Source organism: Gopherus evgoodei, chromosome 14, assembly GCF_007399415.2.
Source record: "Gopherus evgoodei ecotype Sinaloan lineage chromosome 14, rGopEvg1_v1.p, whole genome shotgun sequence".
Classification (NCBI taxonomy): domain Eukaryota; kingdom Metazoa; phylum Chordata; order Testudines; family Testudinidae; genus Gopherus; species Gopherus evgoodei.
Genome location: NC_044335.1, coordinates 2,345,822 through 2,352,912, shown reverse-complemented (window position 1 = coordinate 2,352,912; position 7,091 = coordinate 2,345,822).

Genomic DNA, 7,091 nt, shown 5'->3' with positions numbered 1-7,091 from the left:
CCAGCTTTCCCCCTCTAGGTGACTGGTTGAAATCCAGCATGGGTTGGTAGTAAATGAAAGCTGTTAACTCAGGGGTCTTAATCCAGTTTCCAGGGCACAAAGATGCCAGCCCCCACTGGTTGTAACTGGCACCTTTTGTTGGGAATCTCAGCGCAGAGGCCAGGACTGCACAGCCCATGGAGACTGAACTCCTTTCAGATCTGTGCTGGGCGGGTCTGGGGAGTTTGTTCTGCTCCTGCCTGTGCTGTATGTGTTCTCGGATAAGGGGAGGATTTCAGCCTGTAGGTCTGTCAGGCTGCCAGCCCCTCCCTCAAACATCACCTGGACACACAGGGGGGAAAGAGTTAATCTGCTGGTGAACCTAGTGCACTGGCAGTAAAGGAGTTAACCCTAGGGCTGTCTTTCTTTGGCTACTAAATCAGGTGGCATGGTCTGGCGATAACCTTATTAGTGATTCAACTGCGTGTTAAATCAGTGCCCCTGGGACAGCACAGACCTATAAAATGGCTCTTTGAACTGTAGGGAGAGACCTGGGAAATGGGGGATGGAGTTTCCTTTGCTGTTTGGTACATGGAGCTTTCCAGCCCGCTAAGAAGAGTTAGAGATGCGCATTTCCCCATAGCCATTATAAGATCTCTGATAGGTTTATTTTATTCTTGCTGAAAAGTCTTTGCAGTTGCATTTGGGATGATTCATGACTTGTCAAAGCTGAGCAGTCACACCTGAGTGATGGGGGCACTGCAGGGACTTGCTTTAGTTGCTCTGAGATGTTTTTAGCATGGGGGAGTCTGAGAGGAGGGTGAGAAATGCTCCAGAAGTGATGGTGTAATAGGTATTTTGGGGTGAAGACCCACCATGGCCTCCACTGAGCCATTCGCCCTTCTAGAAATGACTGTGGGTGCTTTTGTGTTTGGAAAAATCCTCAAAAGCCCAGTGCCTTTCAGTTAGATACTAATTTGAGAAGTAATTATTTGAGATGTCTTGGGATCCGAACATCCCTGAACTTGTGTGTGTGGGGGGGGTGGCAGCTTTTGTAATTCAAGCCTGAACCTGAATTTTTCAGCTGGTCCCAGTTGCTGTGATGGGCCAATCCCAACCACAAACACCCCCTTCAACTTTTGGGTTGAGATGCCCAGTCCCCTCTGCCTCTTGCTGCAGTGCCATCAGGCTCCAAAGTCCCACAGAGAAACTTAGCCGATTCTTTGCTCTACTTAAGTGTGCACTTGCGGGAAGTGGCCCTGTGGAACCCTGAGGAGGCTGGTGCTGTCAGGAGGAGATGGAATGAACGTGTGCAGAGCCATGGTCTCTGTTTGCTGCCGTTATGCCTCTAGATCCTGATTTACAGTAGAGCACAGAGTTCAATCACCAGCTGTTGGTCTGAATGCAGGAATCACTGGGTGAGGTTCTCTGGCCTGGGTAAGGCAGGAAGTCAGATTACATAATCATGACGATCTCTTTGAGCCTTAAAATCTGTGACTTCTTGGAACTTTGGTGCCCAAGAGATTTTCCCAAGGCAGGATGTTCTGTGTGATCAATCCACAGGATTCTTTCCTTTGTTGGTCCTCACCCCATGGTGCGAAAGTAGGTGACTGGGCATTAATTCCATGTACCAGTAGACAACACTGGGTCTGGTCTGAGAATCACAAGTATTTCCAATATACGTCGTTAGGAGGACGAGGGACACCAGGCTGGACGGCAAGATGAGGTGCTAGAAACATTGCCATTGCTGTGCAAAGCAGAGCTCTTTCCTCACACAAGTCGGCATGGGAGCCGGTCAATCTAGTCCAGATCCATATTCAGCCCTGGGCTACACATAAAATGTAGATCGACCCAGCTACAGCACACAGAGATGTGAAAAATCCACACTCCCTGAACACTGTAGGTAAGCTGATCTAACTCCCGGCGTAGGCATGTGTAGGTCGATGGAAAAATTCTTCTGTTGACCTAGCTGCTGCCGCTCGGGGAAGTGGCGTGTCTCCCTCGTCAGAGAACCCCCTTCTGTCACTCTGGGAAGTGTCAATGCCACAGTGCTATAGCAGCACAACACAGGGCCCTCAGTGTCTCAATGAGCGCACGGATGGGAGAAGATTCTTTCCGATAGCTGGGAGAAATCCCACTTTTGGCTGGAGACTTGGCATGCGCCACTGTTGGAGGATTCTGGGCCCAATCCTGTTCCCACTGCTGTCAATGACAAAGTGTTCATTGACTTCAATAGGAGAGGACTGGACACAGGGACTGATCTGATCTGAACATAGGGGTGCTCTTGAAGTTGGGTGCAGCATTGTGTAATGCAAATCTTTGAGGGAGGAAGTGGAGTTTGAATACTCTGAGTCCTCTCAGATTTCTGTCTTGGCAGAAATCTGGAAGCAGCCAAGTGTTTTACAGTCTTATCTAGTAACCTCAAGGAGCAAATCCCTTTTTAAAGTGAGGCAAATAAGCTCTGATTTAGGTGCTGTCTGTGCGTGCTGAGCAGATTAGCCACCCTGGGCCAGAGCTTCAGCTGGTGTAAATGGCATCGCTCCATTGATTTCAATGGAACTGCGCTGGCTTAGACGCTGGCCTGATCTTCAGCTGGGGTATCTCCAGGAGCCAATGCTCTATAGATACTAGTGCATCAATTCAAGGGGGGGGAAGGGGGTTAAGGCCTCTCGCCAATGAGAAGTTCTGAATCCCGCCACCTTCTCCTCCACAGTGACTTCTTTTTAGAAAAAGCCTTTGGCATGCCTCCAACAATTGTTTGCACTGATTGGTTACATTTTGTGTTTCATATTATTCATTTTCAAAAAAGACCGGGGAGATGGAATTGGACAAGAGGAGAGGAGTGTACTCAGAGTGCAGGGCTTTAAAAAGGCAAGGGCAGGGTTCAGGAGTGAGGTCATATCTTTCATTGGACCAAATTCTGTTGGTGAAAGACACACGCTTTTGAGGTTACACAGAGCTCTTCTCTTCAGGTCTGGGAAAGGTACTCCGAGTGTCCCTTGAAATATGTTAACTACTTATGCTAAACAATCTGTTCCACATTGTATTTAGCTGTGACACTCGGAGTACCTTTCCCAGACTGAAGAAGAGCTCTACATAAGCTCCAGAGCGTCTCTCACCAACAGACATTGGTCCAATTAAAGATATTACCTCCCCCACCTTGTCTCTCTAATATTCTGGGACAAACACAGCTACAACAACAATTCATATGAGCTTTAAAAAGGCAAATAGTGCAGTCTCCCTGTAGTCCCTCTGAGTTCCTAGGGTTACTCTTGGGCACTGGTCAGTGTTAGCATGGTTCTAAAGAAGTCCTTGTCCTGGCTGAACTGGGAATCTGGACTAGAGCTATACTGGCAACAAGGATGTTGTGAATGAGTTGTCTAGCATGAATCGGGTTGATCAGTTTTTGAGAGTGGTGGTTAGTAGCATGGTTCAAGCCATAATGTGGACCAGACCTAAAAGGCTTGTGCTAGAGGGACTTGCAAGTATATATGGTAAAGACTGAAGCAAATGCAGAACGTTATTCAGGGGGCTGGAATGACACCAGAATGACTATTTGGAGAGGGATTCTGGCCAAAGGGCCACCAGCCTTGGGTAAGAAGAGATTGATCTGCAGCATGTAGAAATCAACTCAGGTTTGAAAACACAAGTGGTACTTTTGTAGTGCCCAGGGCAGGGGTGAGTGGGTCATCTCCACTTCACAAGGCAGAAAACTGAGCCTCTGGGGGCTTAATTGACTTGTCTTAGGTCACACAAGAGGTCAGAAGCAGAGATCAGAATAGAGCCCAGCGGTTCAGGCTCCTAGTCCTACGCTCTGCCCATTAGACTTCCTCACTCCTCCTCAAGTCTTATGACCAACGCTTGACTGAGTTACAGCTTCCCAACAAAGCCAAGCCAAGGAAGCCACACGACCCCTCTGTAAATAGAAACTGAAGAGAAATTTATACAGAAGTCTTGGGAACAAAAGAACCATTCTGTGTATTGCATGGTTCTGCCAGGAATCATCGGAGTTTCCCCAAACTGGTCACCGCGTTCCTTCCGGGATCAGCCTTGTAAGGTCTCGTTTTCTCTTTAATTTAATGGCTGGAGGGCTGTGATACTGAATCCCTTTTCTCTGAGCACTGGGGCTCCATCTCCAGTTCATATGACCTTCTTGATACTTTTCTAGTAGACCAGTGGACTCACTGTTGTGTCTTTCTCCAGTCTTGGGAAAGCCCAGAGAGATTAGTAACAGCACCGTGCTCTACAGCACAACTGCACAAAACACTTGCAGTAATTTACCCACATCTTTTGGTTTGTTTTTGCTAGCAGGTTAGAGACTTTAGCAGATGTAATTCACATCCATTAACAAGGCAAGCAGTGATGGCCTCCCGCTGCCCTGTCCAGCTGCTGGTGGCCTGGTGTTATTCCAAATGCAGTATTCTCCCCCATCCCCAGCACATTTCTGCCTCTTCCCCCTACCAGTGTCACAACCTTTCACTGTGAAATGCAAAACATTCTACCCAACTGATTTAAGACTCCACAAAGCAGAAGAGACCCATAGAATTAAATGACTATGTGCCATTAAGAGTACACAGGGCATGTCAGACAAACAAAGGGGCTCAGACATTGTGGGGAGATCATCAGGGTAGGAAGCCTTCCTGAAAGTGGGTTTTAAAGAGAAATCTGAAGGAGCTGCAGGAGGATGCATGGTGCATTTGGCGGTCATTCCAACCAGGTAGTGAAAAAGGATGCAAAGCCAAACATAAGAGAAGACAAAGGGAGCACTTAGGAAAGGGGGACCATGCTATGTTATGACAAAGCAGTTGAAAACAACTCTCATTCTGCTCTAAGTACATACCAAGACCCAGGTTCAAGATGCCAGGTGAGTCCTCTGACACCTGATGACCTCCTAGCCCCTCCATGCACTAGTCCAAGTGGCTATTGCAGAGGAAACAGAGTCCGAGGCAAAGGTGCTTTCAAAATAGTTTGTTTAAAATGTCACCTATGTCTGCAGGCAGTAGCCCCAACTGTGCTGGGATCTTTGTTCACTTTTAAGAAACTATGCACAGCTTCCTTCTCTTCAGGTTGTCTGGGGCTTGGGCTGTAAAATAATACTGAATCGCCCGCAGGCTGTCTGAGTACTTCCCAAGTGTTACTGACTCCACAGGAAGGCTGACTAACCCTATTTTACAAATGGGGAAATGGAGTCACATTAAGGGCCAGGTTTTCACAAAAGCTTGGCATCCAGCTGCTCTCACTGAAAACAGTGGAGGAATGGGATTCTCCACGATTCTCAGTGGGAGCTGTGCTCTCAAATATCCCGCTGCATGTGACCTGAACAAGATCACAGAGCATGTCATTGATAGAGCTGAGAACAGAACTCCCCATTCCTTCCTCTCCAGCCTGTGCGCTGACCACTCCTAGGCAGGCGCTGAAATGGTGCCTGTTTTGTACGCTCCAAGCAGGGCGAGCTCAGCTTCTTCTGCTTTTCATGCTTAGAGGAGTCCTGTATGGATGAATTAAATGGCACAGAATTACAGAACAAAGTAAAGACACCATGTGCTAAAACTTCCCTACTTGCCACATTATTAGCAACGGGAAATGTTAATAATCACAACTGAAAGTAGCCTCTCCAGGAGTTGAGTGGGCAGCACAGCCCCTTCTCCCTACAACTCTGCTACCAAGGTCTAAAAAGAAAAAATATATTAAAATATCATAAACATATCAGAGCACAGGACCACTTGGGGCCTATCTCCCAAAATGATATCCATTTAGAGGATATTTTGAAGGATTTGGCAAACTGCATCCAGCATATCTCACAAGAGTCAGTCTGGATTGGCCAATCGCCCTGACCTAGGTGAAATTCTCTCCTGTGCAGAGTCTAGGCGCTGCTTGGGTAGCACGTTGGCCATGTGCTGGCCCTTTGCAGAGCACAGAACTACAGTCCCTGGACTGTCTGACATTCTCTAGGTATTCTGGGAGGGATAAATCAGAAAACCGAGCCAGGCTCACTACTGTATCTTTGGCCTGAATTGGAGCAGAATGGCTCAAAGATCTAGTATTAGAAGACAGAGTGAGCTCTGGTTCCTTCACTGCTTTCAGGCATGCCTTACCAGGGGGAAGGAGGGAGCAGCCCAGCCACGAAGTGTAAATACCCAAGATTGCCCCTGCCCGCCACTACTGCATAAGGGAGTTAGGGAAAGCCTGCTGCTTTGGCTGCTTGCTGCTGAAAAGGAGGCGAGATCTACCTAAGAGTCCTGTGTCTGTCTGTCTGGAACTGTGAAATTGCAACTTTTTCATAGCTCTTCATAGTACAGCTCTGAAAACCAAAGTGGTGGGAGGGGGCAAGAGCTGCTGCTGCTCCCTAAGGAAATGGGCTGCGAAAACCACCAGGGAACCAAAACCACTGAAGAAATACAGTTAGCTTTCAGCCCATGCTACAAGAGGCCCTTATTTCCCCCTGAGCCTGCTGTCCTGTAGAGATTAGCTCTCGGCTCACTGGGCTTGACTGGCAGCCGGAAAAGCCGGTCCCATACTGAACACAACAGGAGGCCAGCTGAGTCAGCCTTTGTACCTGTCAGGAAATCATTCATAAAACTGACACATGGACCAGGACACACCAGTACTCCCCTTGCCTGCCCCCTGCTAAGGCTGCTGCAGTGGGAACTGAGGAAAGGGCTCTGTTCTCAAATCTCTCGCTCTGTCCCCCTCCCCTGCTCCCTGTCTGACTCCAGCCTTCCCTCCCCCACCTGCACTGCTAACAACAAGGAAGTAGTATTCAGGAGTAAGGGCAGGACCAGCGGGAGTGTGGCCAAACACCTCTCCCCATATCACTCTTAGACCAAGACCTGGGAGTGGCTGTGGAGGTGAAGAAAGGGACGAGACTTGCTGTGCAGCGAAGACAAAGTTGTCTCATTAGATTTCTTGTTGTGCTCTCTGGAGGCCTGGTTTCCTCCCAGACCTCACAGTCCAATGTAGAGATCCACTTCCATTTTAATCCACTGCAGTTGATGTTCCTTTGTGCTCATGCCACAGAAAAGTTTCATGTCACAGCAGCCAAGGCTCCACTCAGGCCATCTACTAGAGTTCATTTCCAGAGAGACGCTGCCCATTCAGTCATGCACAGTCAA